The sequence below is a fragment of the Triturus cristatus genome, chromosome 12 (assembly GCF_964204655.1).
Source record: "Triturus cristatus chromosome 12, aTriCri1.1, whole genome shotgun sequence".
Classification (NCBI taxonomy): Eukaryota; Metazoa; Chordata; class Amphibia; order Caudata; family Salamandridae; genus Triturus; species Triturus cristatus.
This window is the reverse complement of record NC_140595.1, coordinates 738,751,975-738,768,329: the sequence shown is the minus strand read 5'-3', so window position 1 is coordinate 738,768,329 and position 16,355 is coordinate 738,751,975.

Sequence of the window (16,355 nt, the reverse complement as noted above, 5' to 3'; positions counted from 1 at the left end):
GCCCTTCGATGTTCCACTACCTTTGGAAGACTGAAGAATCTCCCTTGGAGTCAAGGAGTGACTCCCCTGCTTGGCAGGCACCAAAAACTTGAATCAACGGTCGCAAACTTTCCCGCTCCCACTGGAGTCCGAAGTCCCTGCAGCCCCAGAAGTAGGTTTCCTGACTTCTCGATGGCCATTGTGAGTCCCCAGCACAGCTGAGGTGAGTGGACCCCACGAGTGACGAGGAACAGCAATACCCGGGTACCATGCACTATTGTTGAGTGCAACCCCTTCATGACATTCTATGAACTTGTGCATTGGACCACGTATGGCCCAAGCCTCCAGCAGGATTTCCCTTGAAAATCAGAGGCCTACCTTGTCCCGGGTGACCATGGGCTCCTGTGAAGCGAATCCTCATGAGGCGTCTTTGCGATCCCTTGCCTGTTGACTTGTGGGTCCCCTGAAGACTTTCTCATCAAACCAAAGGGCTTCCCCTGGTTGCTCCAGGCCTGCCCTGACTTAACCTTGCTGGGTGAGTCCCTCAGAGCTTGCTGGTCTGCACCGCTGACTTTCTTCACTTTCCACAAGACTTGCTGTTGCCAAGGTTTGTTTGTTCTAATCTAGTTGCCGACACCTCAGTAGGCTGCAGACATTATGGGATACTCTGAATCCAGCTCCTGGTCATCGTCGATCCCTGCTGGACCTCTTGGCCGAAGAGTCAAAACACCCTGGATCACCTGAAATCACCCGACTTCCGTGGGCATCCATCTTCCTGGCCCTGGGTCACTGGAAAGTTACTGTGAACACTGTCCCTTCTGCTTTCAGGTCTTCTTCATCCTGAATCCAGCCTTGGATTCCACCGGACACTTCTGCAGTCTTCACAAGCAGCAAATCTTCTTCGGCTTCCATTGAAAACGACGACGCGACCCGACACCAAAAGACACCAATGCACCCGGCTTCCCTGGGTGAGGTAACTCGTGCACTTCGGTGCTCCTGTGCGTGTTGGCCCTCGAATTACTTACCTTGTAAGTGGCTTACTTGTAGACTACTTCGAAGTACCCTAAAACTTTAAAAATCCAACCGCGACTTGCTCCATTGAAATCAATAGGGAACCCGTGGCTGTGTTCTCACACTGCACGCTTCTCCCGTGGGTCCTTTACTTACCTGCCTTGGGTGGATTAGTGAGGCCCCAGCGATTCTACAGGCCCTAGGCCTTGTCCCCTTGCAAGTCGACATTCCTAAACCTCTTTTTTAGTATATGGTCTGGTACGCCCCTAGGGCCCAGCCATATTTGTGCTAAACTTATTGTGAAACGTTGATATTTGCATATGTTCTTGATTTCTAATCTCATAAAGAGTTTAGTAGAGTGTGTCTAGCAATAAATACATATATATTTGATATATATATGCCTGCGTGGTGTCCTTTCATTTGGTAATTCAAGAGATTATAAGGTAAAACAAGCTGCTTTACATTCCTCTGAGACTTGCTCTCCACAGCTACCACTAGGATAGCTTTCTTTAAAAGGTTGTCGTAAACCTATCTACCATGAGAGTCTTATTGGACTGGTGCAAGATGACCACTATAACTAGTGACCAGCATATGCCAGACCAACTTCTCACAATAGGGGATTGTAGCAGTGATCGGTTAGTGCCTCGATCATTGCATGAGGACATAGCTACTGACTGAAACATTAGAATACTGCACGGAGAGTGCCTGAGTGAATTTATAAGTGCTTGGGTATTGGCAGAGTGTTTGGATAAGTACATAGTAGTGGCTGAGTGACTGGAGGAGTGCACGGGGAGTGACAGTGTGATTGCTGGACTGCATGGGTACTACCAGGGGAATTGAAGGAGCGAATGAGAAGTGTGTTGGTGGTTAGAGGACTGCATGGGTAGTACACAGGGATTGTAGCAGTGGAAGTGTTAGTGCCCGGATCATTGCATGACTACATGGGTAGTGACTGGATGGTTAGAGTACTGCGAGAAGAGTGCATGGTGAATTTATAAATGCTTGGGTTTTGGCGCAGTGATTGGATAAGGACATAGTGCTGGGTGATTGGAGGAGTGCATGGGTAGTGATAGAGGGACTTCTGGAGTACTACCAGGGTAATTGGAGGAGTGAATCAGTAGTGGGTAGGTGGTTAGAGGTCTGCATGGGAAGTGCTCAGGGGATTGTATCAGTGCATGTGTTAGTGCCTGGGCCATTCCACGAGTGCATGGGTACTGACTGGAAGATTAGAGTACTGCAAGGAGAGTACATGGTGAATTTTTAAGTGCTTGGGATTTGGTGGAGTGATTGGATAAGTACATGGTGCTGTCTGGGTGATTGAAGGAGTGCATGGGTACTGACAGGGCGATGGCTGGACTGCATGGGTAGTGCTCAGGGGATTGTAGCAGTGCATGTGTTAGTGCCTGGGTCATTGCATGAGTACATGGGTACTGATTGGATGATTAGAGTACTGCAAGGAGAGTGCATGGTGAATTTATAAGTGCTTGGGTTTCGGAAGAGTGATTGGATAAGTACATGGTGCTCGCTGAGTGATTGGAGGAGTGCATGGGTAGTGACAGGGTGATGGCTGGACTGCATGGGTAGTGCTCAGGGTACTGTAGCAGTGCATGATTTAGTGCATGGGTGATTGCATGAGTGCATGGGTAGTGACTGGATGATTAGAGTTCTGCAAGGAGAGTGCATGGTAAATTTATAAGTGCTTGGGTTTTGGCGGAGTGATTGGATAAGTACACAAAAGTCACATCAGGCCCCATCCCCTCCCTTCACCACTGTTCAAATGTGTTCCCTGGCGGGTTTTAAGTTGGGGGATTAATTCCCCTTGAATTCTGAGTGTCCCTGGGGGCCAACTAGCCCACCAGGTACCTCCAGTAAGTGCCACAGAGCCATGTTGCAGAGAGGTGGTCCGAGGCTACGCCCCTTTTTACACCTCTCTACAACCAACTCCGTGATGCTTACTGGACGTCGCTGGTGGGCTAGTTGGCCCCCAGGGACCCTCAGGATTCAAGGGCACTTAATCCCCAAACTTAAAACATGCCACATGGTGCGTTTGCACACTTGTCACATCAGGCCACGCCCCCTCCCTGCACCACTATGCAAACGCACCCCCTGGTATTTTGTAAATTCGGGGATCAAGTCATCTTGAGTCCTGAGGGTGCTTGGGGGAAAACTAGCACACCAGCTAAATCCAGTAAGTGCCACAGAGCTGCGCTGCAGACTGGTGTAAAAATGGGGCGTGGCCTCCGACCACCTCTCTGCAACGCAGCTCCCTAGTGCTTACCAGAGGTACCTGGTGGGCAAGTTGACCCCCAGGGACCCTTATGATTCAAGGGGACTTAATCCCCCAACTTAAAACGTGCCACAGGGCTAGTTTGCACACCTGTCACATCAGGCCACGCCCCCCCCCCCCCCACTTTGCCATCATATCACGGAGTCAGTGCCTGTCTGTTCGCCGCCGTCAGGATTGGATTAAAATATATATATATACACACATTGGGTACCATATTAGAGGTCTAAGTGATGCAATTCCATTAAACCACTTGAATTTTCAAAAAAATTAGTTCATCATACCCTGACAATTACTGACTTCTAGTATTGATTTACTCTTTAGGCACTACTTGATGTCTTGACTATGTCATCACTAGGCTAGCTAATTCTACTCTTAAATATATATGACCAGAATTTCCCTATACCATGATATAAGATATATAGAAAATATACGTAGGGACGAGTACCATATTTACCTCTTAATAAGGGGGATTTCTTCATTGAAGCACAGGTGATCATACAGAGTTTTCTCACATCTCGCTCTTTCTCTACCAATATTGTCACACAGAATTTACAATAGAAAAAATACATTTTGGAGCTGGTAACATAATTGATTATCAATTCATTAACATCCCACTAGATATATACACACACCTCACAATACCCTATGTATGACCTAGAGACAACCCTAATCTTAATCAGGGATCTTCTGATCAGACTCTTGCCACCTAATAGTAAATGCAGATCGCATTCACAATTGTTGCAGGGATTCTGCTTATGCACAGAACTATGTGCAGGAGACCAGGACCTCAGAGAATTATGGTGTACCAGAAACTCCCCTCAGAACCAAGAACCCCTTATCCGACTAGCTTAGTATCCCATTCGTTAGCCTAGATCTAGCTAGGCGGTCGCAATGTATAGACAAACCAGAACAAGCGACTTAGATATTTCTCAGGAGTGGTGGGAATACGAAATACCTGTTCGTATCTATTTGTTAGTCCACAACAGAATAATACAGACACGGTAAAGTTTAAAGAGTTTATTTTATAAACCTCACGTCCTAAAATGCAGTACTTTGGCTAACACTAGCAGACTAACGGTACAGATCAGAACCATAAGCATTGTTACAATACCATACAAAATGAAAGGAGCAATCATACTAATAATGACAGTGGTATACAGCCACACTCCTTTCTCTAGAATCTAATACATTATTATTAGACTATTAGAAGGTCTCTTAGGTTATCAGGGGGGACCCCATACCGTATAGATCAGCTTAGTAGAATCACATCAAAGGATCAGCTAGCTCTCTCATGCATCAGCTCTTCTGTTCTAATGCCCCCAAACCCAAACTGTTCTGCAATATTAAAGACGCTTGTCCTTCAGATATTGGCAGCTGCATGTATGATATGTCTAAAAAGTGGTACGATCAATCTAATCACAACACTCTGTACCTTCTAGTGACCCAGACTCGTTCTTTACATGATGTACAGACCAAGGGCACATTTCACTGTTAAGAATGTGAAACAACAGTTTGTTATCCTGTAAGGCAAAGTCGAGTCAGCATTTCTAAAATGAATAACACATAACAACAGTGTCGTGTGCAGCGCAGCAGAAACGACAGGCTGGCTTCCTAACAATTATCTCGGTTATACTAACTTAGTGTTGTAAATAGGGCGTGGCTTAATCCATCCTACACCCCCCGTGATCGGAGCACGAACCAATAGGGATACACTTATCAAGAACGCAGAGTTCAAGTGATATAGAACGGAACCAAGGGTATGAACTATAAGTCCATATAAGGTAAGTGTAAAGTCCGAGAATTAAAAAAATAGTTTAAAAATTTTTTCGATGAAAAATGAACAGCCCTGGATGCACCCTGGAGCGACAATGTCAATCAGTCAATCCATAAAGGTATATGCACCGTAAGTTGCAATAGCTTCCAAGAGGAAATCATTGGAGCGTTCCGCAAAAGTATCTGCCATCCAATTTAGCAAGGGAAAGGAACACACGTGTTCATCAATTATCGGAGCATCTAGCACCACAATAGGACAACTGTCAGCATCCTCGATATAACTCCTTTCAAGGAATTCAATAGCCGCCTCTCCGATATCCCAGTTACCAAGGACTCCTTGTGCAGCACCCAAAGCCATAAACCCAACACCAGAACAATCAAAATCATGAGCCACTAAGGGACACATTAGTTCATCAAAATCCGGGTCAGGTGACGCCAAGTTTGACAGGCACAAGTCTAGAGCCCACTGGAAGGGATAATCTAGGCAATGAAAGACAGGTTGCACACAAGTAAAAAAGGGAAACCGGAAAGACAATCCATACTTGACGCTTAAGACCGCCAGAGGGAAAGCGCCGTAATAATCAAGCATCCGGCTACGAAGATGGAGCAGGCGGAGCATGCTGTCTTGCAACTCCTGGTGTGCATCCATATCGAAGTGCGCAAATCAACAAGAGGATCCCAGCCACCAAAGCGAGGAGCAAGGGGAACCCTCCGAAGACACTCGAAAAAACGGAATGTAAAAATGCGGGGATCACACCAAAAACAGTCTGGGAAGATGTCACGAGGCCCGAGCCCACAATTTTAAAAAAATGAACAAGGCCAGTCATAGACGAGGCATTAAAGATAGTTTGAATCAAGGTTCCAAAATGGAGGGGGAGGTCAGTATTTAAAAGAGCTTGTACCTCAGTGCGTGTGTTCGCCACATTTAGAAGAAATGTTTCACGGGACGAAGTCAACGCAACTTCCTTCTTAGACAAAAGAGCCCTTATTCTGCTCATCCTATTGAACTCTGCATTCAAGGTTGGAATCGCCGGCCAGATAGATATATCGAGTCGGCCTTGCGGGGGTGGGAAAAGGACGTTATTACAGCAAACCACTTTTTGCGAAACAGTGACTATGTAAGGAATACCCACTAGCATCCCACAGCAAGCTTCACTATTTAAAAGCAAATAACTACCGTTGGCAAGCAGCTTAAAAGAAGACGTTATAACTGGCATTCGAATTCCCTTTAGGACACAAGCCAAATTAGGAGCGTGTATATTGCAAGCGCCATGTAATTGTATATGTCTACAAACCACAGAATGATCCGGAGCGGAAGTGCATTCTTCACCTTTTAAGTAAACCTCCTTGCCATCCCTTACGCATCTGTAAGTGAACGGAAGTGACCAAACTTCGTGCAGGAACGCATCACCAAGTTGTTCATATCTGCCAATGGCATAATGCTTCATGCACGAACTAAATTTAAACGGACTAAAAGGTAAAGTGACCAATCCGTGTATAAGCCACACGGCTGAATTCAACTCAGCAACAGAAAAAGGTAAAGGTTCTAATTTTTCAATGTGCAGCAATGCGTAAGTTGCGTCTTTCATGGACATGAACTGCTGTTTTGCTGTCAAATTAAAAGGAAGGAACAACGATGAAATATTCATGTAGTCCCAAGGGACTTTCCCTGCCTTTAACGTTTGTAACGCAAACTGCATAATTGAACGCAACTGATTTTGACCATGAGACAACACAGATACATCATCTTGTACAATGTCTACGACAGAAGAAACAATATTATCTAATGTATAAATTCTAGAAGACAAAGTATTAATACTATTATCTATCACAGCCAATACTTTTTCCATATTGGCCTGGTCAATAGCACGTAGTCTAGAAGCAGCTTCAATTTGCGACAATTTCCAAATTTCATTATAAATAGCATAAGCTCATCGTTTAGACCTGCCATTTGCAGGACCCTTAATAAAATCATTCAAATCTATTTTGTCATTTAATCGTGATAAATGAAGCTTAACTGAAGTTAACGTGGAATGTTGCAGCCACGACTGACATAACTTACCTACAGAGTAGGTAGTCACTGTGTGTGAAGATGTAAAACGAGGGTCAACCCTAAGTTGTGTATACCCTGGAGCCAAATCCAGAAACCGACGTTGACAGGAATCTGAGCTTGTTTGCCAAACCAACCAACCCTCAGGATTCAATGTTGAAATATTGAAGGTGCCATTGGAAACAAGGGACTGCAACATAGTAAGGGACAGATCTGAGTGAATCTCCCAACCAGGATAAGCACCCAGATCCGGGATCAAGGGGGAAATTAATTTTTTAGATATAGCCAATCCAAAACAAGTGGTCTGAAAAATAGACGAATTCAAAAATAATATATGGTTTGGGATAAGACAGGCACGATGCAAAGCTTCTGTTCCTTGTACCTGCCACGGTTTAGTTCCCCAAACCGATTTAAGATCGATAGTAGCTTTCCATACATCATAACCACCAATAGCCAATTCATCCATAAAGGATTTGGAATATAATGATTTTGTGTGTGTCAATCTAACCTTAGAAGTGGGTTCTACCGCCACCTTAAAATAAAAATAAGCAGGGTCTGACACACTAAAATCCGAAAAGTACGTGAATTTTTTCAATAAAGTGGCAGAGCTGCCAGGCATAGGGACAGGACCATGTTCCCACTGAGTGAAATTAACAAAATTTCGAAAAGTATTTGCTCTGTGTAGGAAATGTGTGCCATAATGTTGAAAACAAAATTGCTCATCGTAGTTTGCAGTATTTAAATACAGATCTTCAGTATCAAATGCAGCATAATGTTTTAAATCAGAAAACAGTGCTTCTATTGCTTGTACATCCCAATCATCTGAGCGGATGTTTTGTTTAACTACATCACCCATAGAAACACGAAAAACAGTTGGCACATTAATAACTTCGGTGGGACCATGAATTTGAAAGTTCACTGCATCCCAAGCAATCCCATCACGTACAGGCCAGGCGGTGATGTTCACAAACATCTGGTCCCTTTTCATGATGTGTGAGGAGGAATGGGGGGCCAAAGTTTCATCAATTAATTGAATTGTAGAACGCTCATTCAGGTAGTGTCCATTGATAAGTCTAAAAAACACTACCACAAAGCCAATTGTCATGAATAAAAAAATACAAATCAGCACCAACCAGATGTAAGTCCAAGGTGCAACCAAAAAATGCTTCTTGAACCAGGCAAAAAATATAGAAATTTTGGAAGGGGCAGTAGAAGTCAATGATTCAGTTTCAAAGGAAGAATGGGACTGGGTAAGTGTTGTTGTATGTAGTAGGGGCAAAGGGACTTCTGCAGGATAAGCATACTCAGGATCATCAGGCAAACCACCAGCAGTAGGTGGCACAGGCGTATCAGCAACTGTAAGCATCTCAATGGAAACCTCAGGCACGATGATAGAGGGTGGCATCACAACAGAGTTTCTCAGCATCGAAGGGCAGGAAACCGAAGGTGTCATACTATGGAGAATCGGCCACCCTGTGTAGCTTGAAATTCTCAATTGAAATGTACCTGTTACCCTTGCGACCAGGAAGTGGGGTAAAACAACTGTACGTGTACCCAATACTCCAAGCACCGGGACTGGTGCACGATAAGAGGGGCCAAACTCCTTCTTGTTCTCCACCTTCTCACGGACCAGGTCACCAACTCGAGGTAGCCAGCCGACCACCGGAATCTGGAGCGCTTCTTCGGATGTGTAGGGTACGTGTTCCTTTGCTAGCGTGTCTCTTGCTTCTTGTAGATTCTGCAATACAGCACAGTGGTCATCTAGGTCAAACGGCGCGGCAGCCGCCACCATGTCTAGACCGTCAAGGTCCGGAACAAACATTCTCACTCCAAAGAGCATCATGTAAGGGGTCCTCCAACCCAGAGACCTTCTAGGGAGGTTATTAAGTGCACGTTGGACGTCATACAAGTGGGCAAGCCAGTTCCGGCCTGTACCTAATACCTTGGCTGTCAACGATTGCTTTAGGTCACGGTTCATTCGTTCCACAACACTATTGCCCTCAGGGCGGTATGGAGACGAAAATTTGACTTGGACCCCCAAACTTCTCATTGCTTCTTTGTACGCCTTAGAGGCGAACGCCGGGCCCTGATCAGAGTGAAGGGTACCACATGCAAAACTCCCTATAAAGACACGCAATGCTTTGATGACAGTCCTGGCATCAGCACTCCTTTGTGGCCACACCCACAGAAAATGTGTGCACGAATCCACTGCAACCAAGATGTACTTGTATGCAGTATCAGAGGTAAAAGGACCGCAGTGATCTAAATAAACACACGCAAGTGGTTGATTAGATATATGCAGCAGCGTTGGAGATGGACGCGCAAAGGAAGAAGGTTTAATCTGCTGGCAAATGTCACAATTAAGTACATAAGCCCGCGCTTGTTTATACAAACCGTACCACCAGTAAGGTTGCTGTAAAAGAGACACAGTTGCTGACACTCCAGCATGCGCAGACGCAACACCTTCGTGGGCAGCCGTTATCAAATTTGGTCTGCAGTCCGCGTTGGGAATCAATCTATCACCAACGTCGTTAATCCTCACTAATGGGACGTTATCAGGACTTAAGTGATAATGGTATTGAGAAGGGAAACCTCTAGGGAAGTTTGTCCCTGTCTCAGAAGCAGCAACAGCTGCCAAGATGTCAGCATCAATCTTAGATTTTGATCTTGTAACTGCTGCTACTAAATATCGCCCCTGCGGTTTTAGCTGCCTCGTCAGCCAAACTGTTACCGACAGCATGGACACCAACTCATTGGTGACCAAGAGTGTGAATTACATTCACAAGTGGCAGACTCCCTTTAAGTTCTGCCACCCGAGCCCAAAGCGTTTTATGCTTCACTGTGCCACCTTTGGAATCACGAAAACCATTCATAATCCAAAAAACAAATTGTCGTTGTAAGATTGAACACAATAGTAAGAATCACTCACTATAAGAGTAGTGACCCTGTGATCAGCAAACTCAAGTGCAAGCACTAGAGCATGAAGCTCCGCCAACTGCGCGGTACAATCACCCAATGACTCCGTATGCACTGCATCAGATTGGAACTCTCCATTTACAAAAGTACCGACTACAATTGCGCAAGCCGCTGAATAAGCGTGCCTTGATCCAGTTGCGGGTTGCGCCGACCCGTCAGTTTATATGACACAATGGTATTCCTCGATAGGGCGCAATGACAGAGGAGCAGGATGAACAAATTCATACTCCAAACTCTCCTGAGTCTGCAACGCCGCGTCAAAGATGTATTCGACGTCAGGCGAAGCTAAGGAGGTCGCCCATTGTATCCAGCTTGGATGCAAAGCCTTAGAATTCGGTACACTAGCTTTAGTGACTGCTTTGAGAGCAGGAAACGGTGTTACCACTAGCATGCGCTTTCCTTGTGATAGCGCTCGTTCTTTCAGGATCGCCATCTGAACTGCTGTCAAGACTTTTTTCAACCGTGGAAAATCGCAGCTCAGCCGAAGTGTACAGATGAGATTTGTAAGCAATGGGGACTGTGTCGCCCTCATTGAACGTTAAGTACGTGAAACCTTCCGCGCCTGGAACCATTCTAATGACCAGGTTGGTGTGGTTATCACGAGTTTTCAAATATTTAGCAGTAAGAAGATCAGTCTGCAAAGAATACAATGCAGATGAATGCTCTGGCAGCCAGCAAGATCTGGTAAAAGTTGGTTGTACAAAGACATAAAGCGTCTTGATACGCTGGGCATAATCAGGAATGTAGGAACGACCGAAATTCAGAAAGCCCAGTAATGATTGTAGTTTTTTCAGTGTCGTAGGGATACGAAGGCGTGCGCATTTCTCAAGGAAGTGCGGTGCCAAGCCACGACCCTCATTATTTAGTTCGTATCCCAAGAACAACACTGTGAACTCAGCAATGTGGGACTTCTTAAAGTTAAACTTGTAACCGAAGTCTGCAAACATAGTCACTATGTTATCCACACGAGCAAGGTGTGGAAGCAACTCGTCATCTGTCATATAGATGTCATCAACATACGAGTATGCCTCCGGGTCTACCATCTCCATGAGAGAGACCACACGAGCGGAAACAACTCCAGGGCTGTTTTTATAGCCCATCGGGAGCCTCTTGAACAATTTTTGTTTTCCACCCGATGTAAATGCCGTCCACTCATAACTATGAGGGGCCAGGTTATGGCAATAAAAACCATTGGACAAGTCGAGCGTGGTTTTGAAACGTTTTCTCACTAGACTATCGACGAGAGCTGAACTATGAGTATTTTGTACCGCACACATCCGGCAATGCGAGTTTAAATGCCGGTAATCCAAAACTAGGCGGTACGACCCGTCAAGCTTCGTCACAGTGAATAAAGGATTATTCATGGGTGACACACATGTCTCAATCACTCCTTGATATTCCAATTGTTCAAGGATAGACGCGACGTGAGATCTTGCCTCGCGACGCATGGGGTATTGGGGTTGAGGCTGGGGATCGGACCGCAATGGAATCTCATGATTGGGAGAACATTTATCCCAGCCAACCTGATTACGATATAACGCAGGTGCAAGCACCTGTGCCCACTCCCCGGCCAACCTATTAGACTCATCCGTGGGCACTGCGTGCCCAAAGGAAGGAAGAATGACTTCCTCACCCCTTGGAGCGTCCAAAATGAAAGCCGGAGGCCAATCTTTCTCCGCCAAAAGAATATCATAGGTGGTCGTAAGATTGTCCCAAAAAACCACCTTAATTTTGCGTTGTATGTCACCCTCAATATTAAGGACTATTTCAAATAATCGTTCTGGGGGAGCTACACGAGTATCAGTAGTTTCAACTGTCACATAAATGTCAGTTGCTGTCGCCTCCAGAAATGGACGCAATGCTTGCCGCACTACTGTAACTTCCACCGCGCTGTCTAGCAGCGTTAGAGCCCATGTCAGGTTCCGAAGCTGTGTCCGTACCATCTGAGGCATATCTCGCCGAGATTGCAGCAACTTTCTTTTTCTGAAACGGTGAACGTTGTCTGGCAGTGTCCTCCTGCTTGCCTTTACCGTCAGTCTGGCGGGGCTGGTCTCGACCTTGAGTACCCCGTCCTCTCCCACGCTCTCCACCACCAGTGTGCGAAGTCGATGTTTCCTGTGAAGAACGAGGAGAGCGTTGTTCAGAAACCTGAAACCTAGCAGGTGACTTAATACGAGTACGATCGCGCAAATCATAAGTGCGTTCACTATACGACTGTACGGGTGAGGCAGAACGAGAAACCTGTTTCTGTTGCTGTTTTTCTTGTTTTTTGGCTCGCCAACTTTGTTTAGGAAAGTTGGGCTTTTCGTCTTTTGTAGACGAACTCACCTTAGTTTGCTGTACTACATCAGGAATTTTGATGGTGGGTTTCACACCTAAGGCACTACGTCCAACCATCCTGTAGGCTTTTGCAATAATTTTTGCGAACTCCCTGGGTTTATTGGCATCATCCACAAGTTCCAGCATATTACCAACTTGGAACTGCATGGCATCTCCTTTGAGGTTGCCCATTACCATGGAACAAACCACATCGAAACTGTCGACAAGCCTTAATCCTAACTCAATAGCTGCCTCCGCACCATGACTGTCCTGGACCTTCTTGATGACGGAGGGTAGTACAGACATAGACGGAGTGCCGTAGCACTTCGAATAGGTCGCAGCAAAGACTTTACCCCAATTGTCACAATCAACAATATCAGGGACTAGGTCCTTCGGCAAAGTAATGGTGAGTATCCTGTGTTTATCCACAGGTGTAGTGTTTGGAAACACAGCTTCCAATTGATCAAATTTTTCTGCAAGCCAGTAAGGAAATTCATCCTTACTGAGGGGGCACTTGCCGACAACCGCATTAACCATAACAGGGCTTATCACCACCGCGTGATGGTGATCCGCCCCGTGCCCAGCAACCGCAGGTGCTCCCACCTGTACTGTGCGTGACACATACTGCACTAAAGCCCTATGGACCGTAATCAGGGCTGTGTGTAGCGTTCGTAATTCACCCACTCCCACCGTTAGGTAGCGTGGGTGTGGAGTATATCCGGCCAGTACCGGCCAAGTGGCCCCTGCAATTGACAACGGGCCCATTCTCGCCGGTACGACCTCATGGGGGAGGGCGCCATTAAACCAAATTGTATGTTGCCAAGCTGAAATAGGTATTTCTAGTGTCCTATATGGGGCATAAACCGCAGGCACAGGCGCGGCTGTATATTCATGGAACAAATTATCGTCCGTATCCACCTCCTCAAAGGTCACCCAAGAGTAAAACAACTCATAAGGGTAGGTGGCATCACCACTGACCACAAAGACCACGGCCATCCCGTCATCAGGTACCCCATAAGCCCTCAAATGAGCGCGCAGAGGAACCCTACTATGAGCGGGAATATTAACCGCCATAAGGACACACTAAAGAGCAACAACGATATCTACAGTAGCACTTGGGCTCAAAAGTTGTAACCTTTTTTTTAATTATCAAGCTTGAATGAACCTTTAGTCAAAACCTAGGTAGGTTAAACCGTCACTCCTGTTATCCGGAAACAAGAGTGAGGGTAGTTGTGGACTAACACAAGTACTACTAAAGCGTCTCAGATCATAAGACCAAACGTTAGGTGCGCCATGTTGCAGGGATTCTGCTTATGCACAGAACAATGCGCAGGAGACCAGGACCTCAGAGAATTGTGGTGTACCAGAAACTCCCCTCAGAACCAAGAACCCCTTATCCGACTAGCTTAGTATCCCATTCGTTAGCCTAGATCTAGCTAGGCGGTCCCAATGTATAGACAAACCAGAACAAGCGACTTAGATATTTCTCAGGAGTGGTGGGAATCCAAAATACCTGTTCGTATCTATTTGTTAGTCCACAACAGAATAATACAGACACGGTAAAGTTTAAAGAGTTTATTTTATAAACCTCGCGTCCTAAAATGCAGTACTTTGGCTAACACTAGCAGACTAACGGTACAGATCAGAACCATAAGCATTGTTACAATACCATACAAAATGAAAGGAGCAATCATACTAATAATGACAGTGGTATACAGCCACACTCCTTTCTCTAGAATCTAATACATTATTATTAGACTATTAGAAGGTCTCTTAGGTTATCAGGGGGGACCCCATACCGTATAGATCAGCTTAGTAGAATCACATCAAAGGATCAGCTAGCTCTCTCATGCATCAGCTCTTCTGTTCGAATGCCCCCAAACCCAAACTGTTCTGCAATATTAAAGACACTTGTCCTTCAGATATTGGCAGCTGCATGTATGATATGTCTAAAAAGTGGTACGATCAATCTAATCACAACACTCTGTACCTTCTAGTGACCCAGACTCGTTCTTTACATGATGTACAGACCAAGGGCACATTTCACTGTTAAGAATGTGAAACAACAGTTTGTTATCCTGTAAGGCAAAGTCGAGTCAGCATTTCTAAAATGAATAACACATAACAACAGTGTCGTGTGCAGCGCAGCAGAAACGACAAGCTGGCTTGCTAACAATTATCTCGGTTATGCTAACTTAGTGTTGTAAATAGGGCGTGGCTTAATCCATCCTACACAATATTGTACAATCAATTTTAATATTGGACTTCTATAACCATTTTTGTGCTGAGGATCCTTCTGTTTACAGGGATCACTTGAATTTACCCTTGATACCAAGGTTGCATTCAAAGAACACATCATAAGACAGCAGGATACCATCCCTCCCCCCTGAGGAAATGGAAATATTTCACCCCTGAAACCGATTTCAGAGCTTTAGTCCGTACCTTAACCCTGTCACATCTCCATGGAGGCAATGTCCTGCTCCACAATCTCCATGACACCACACTGGCTCCACTAAAAGACATGCTACACATGCATCAAAGGACTAGAGACATTTCACCACATCATCCCAGCCATGAAGAAACTACTCTGGTCCCCGCTTTAAGTCTGCGTCAATTTCAATACCCCTCTGCATCACATAAAAACTACTAGAAAGAGCTCCTCTTTATACCTGGCCATGAGAGAGCCTTCCCATGCAGACAGTGGCAGGTTAGAAGTCAGGACATGTAGTGACTGAGGCACTCCCATATATTAGGACCACGTGATGACCTTTGACTATCATTGTTTTAATTGGCTTGAGCTGTTTTACTTTACTGTAGCCTGAATGTATGATATCATGTTCCTGCATGTGCATTTTGGTTTGAGATTTCATTTTGTGTCCCCTTGTAGCTTCAGAGTGGGAGTGTTTCACAGACTAGAGCAGCCTTGCCAGGATCAGTATGTGTGGGATGTGCGTTTGGAAGCATGAGAGAGAGAAAGGTGTGGAATGTACTTCTTTGTCTAGGAGTGTATTGTTATAGGCAGTGATGCCCAAATGTGCATTATGTTGTACATTGAGAAATGAAGTGGTGTGGTGCCATAGGCAGTGGTGCACAAATGTGCACTATGTTGTACATTGGGAGGTTTTATGAAGTTTCTACCATTGGCTTTGACATGCCCTCATGCCATCATGAATTCTGACTCAGTGTAGCTTGAGCTTTGCACACACAAGCAGGCCCCCAGATTATTCACCTTATTTAGGTTATTCACATTCAAGATTGTTTTCTGTACTTTTGGAGATGTTTCCTACTTTCTCAAGCTTCTCTAAGATAAGGGGTTGTAACGTGTGGTAGCGCAGAAGAATACGTGAACTGCTTTGCCTTTGGAACGCTTGTGTGAGATTGGCCAAGCCCAGTAAGTTTCCTTGGTGCAGAGGAGGTTTTCTCTGAAACTTCAAGTGCAATGAGATTATTAAACTGGGGTTTCTTGACTTGGTAATTGGGATTTTGTTTTGACCTAAAGGGACGGATATGTCTTACTCAGTGTTGCAGTTCCCGGCTTGATGAGTCTCTGGACGCCGGCTGTGAATCCCCAGCCTGGTGTGGGCTAAGATGAAGCTGTTGTAGCCGGTGATGTATTTTCTCTGATTATTGGCATTGGTATGTGTGAGCGTGTCTGTGTGGACACTCAAGTCTCCAGTGGTCATAATCATCTGATGTACTCTGTGTATACATCTTTATATCTTTTCATGCTTTCCTTTGATTCCTTGTATTTAACAGTGCCTATTCCTTGCAGTGGACATCCAGTATTATTATCTGCTTGAATTTTATCATATGCATTCAAAAGATGCATTTTCTTACTTGTAAGTGTGTTATTATTGCTTGCACACACACGCACACACACACACATATATATATATATATATATATTACCTACTGGCGGTCGCCAGTAGGTAGTTATAGTTAGGACCCTGTTTCCATAGG